At 41.8% G+C, this 1,298-nt stretch overlaps 1 protein-coding gene across 1 annotated transcript in view; it reads left to right on the top strand.

Annotated features, from left to right (window-relative positions):
• Window positions 1-1,057, top strand: part of LOC137992170 (ubiquitin carboxyl-terminal hydrolase 3-like) — a 15,850-nt gene extending 14,793 nt beyond the window's left edge. Inside the window, exon 16 of the mRNA XM_068837315.1 lies at window positions 1-1,057. This exon is cut by the window's left edge and continues 3,143 nt beyond it. The gene's annotated coding sequence lies outside the window, so the exon portion shown is untranslated.
• The last annotated feature ends 241 nt before the right edge of the window (window positions 1,058-1,298 follow it).

The following is a 1,298-nucleotide window of genomic DNA, read 5'->3' as shown; positions in this document are numbered from 1 at the left end:
GAACTTTGCTTCAACAGCCATTCAACATTTCTTTTGTTATCGTGAATGTTGAATGAAGTTGAATCTTATATTGAACTGCGATATGAAATCAAGTGAGGCTACGATCCTCGCAGGTATTAACGCAATTTCAGCAATTGCGTAGAGAAGCCTGAAAAATTCTCTACGCAATTGCTAAAATTGCGTTCATAACGGCGAGGATCATAGCTCCACTTGATCTTACAACATTAGGGAACTTAAAGCAACGACAACGGCGACGGCAACGAGAACGTCATCTCAAAATATAAATTCGCGTTATTGTAATCGCTTCGTTACTATTTCAACTTTTTTAATATGACGGGGATGTGGTAGTAATGACGTCAAGTAATGACGTTGTCCATAAAACCTCAAATTTGGCTATTCCACGTTGTATTTTTGCTGACGACGGCAAAGAAATGGACAAAAGTGAAAAACGCACGTGCAGGGCGTGCAAAGCTATTGTTTTTGCCTACTAAATATGCAAATTTGTGACGTTCTCGTTGCCGTCGCCGTTGTCGTTGCTTAAGTTCCCTATTGTTGGGTATGCACGTGCGCACTCATCGGTCTAATCGTATCCGTGTCCGTATCTGTACTAACAACCGCGGCCGCAGTGCCGCAGCCTGGGAATGAATACCAGGCCTCTCGTGAAGCTTTGTTGAATCAAATGTTGATAATGTGATGAAACCGTTCGCCCGTCCAGCAGTCAACATCGCTGAACGCATGTGGAAGCTGTTAGATTTGCTTGGATTGTGCATATTCACGGGTGCGTGAGAAAATATTGTACAAATAGAAACTGTGGGATAGTGGTTTATCCACCGGATAAAGTTATCTGGCCTTTGAACAACTCAGTGGAACCTGGACATGTGTAGAAATTAATCCTATCTTGAGTAATTTGCGTTTGGTGTAGTTTTGTAAATAGTCAAGTCAGATGGAAGATGTAATGTTACTGTAATCATAATGAGAAACTTGGGAATTTGCCCTGTCGAAATGCCCCTTGTAAATAAAAGTTAAGATACTTTTCAAACGTATTTTCAGTTTGTCTTCCTTCTATGCCCAGTCTACATGAAGCCAGCACTTTCTCGACCTCTGGCACAGGGAGCAGAGAAGTCCTATTTGACCGTTTTTCCAGTTAAACTCACCGTACAATTTGCAGCGCGAATCGATTGATTTGACTCACCGAACGTGATCAAACTACATACAACGATCATGTTTAAAATTCTATCCGCGTCAATGTTTGTCGCCCTATGAACTCTGGAAAGCGAAGCTTTCCGTACGAGCTGTTA

Source organism: Montipora foliosa, chromosome 2 (assembly GCF_036669935.1).
Source record: "Montipora foliosa isolate CH-2021 chromosome 2, ASM3666993v2, whole genome shotgun sequence".
NCBI classification, from domain to species: domain Eukaryota; kingdom Metazoa; phylum Cnidaria; class Anthozoa; order Scleractinia; family Acroporidae; genus Montipora; species Montipora foliosa.
Note: the sequence above shows the minus strand (reverse complement) of the source record. Positions and strands in the feature narration are given on the sequence as shown.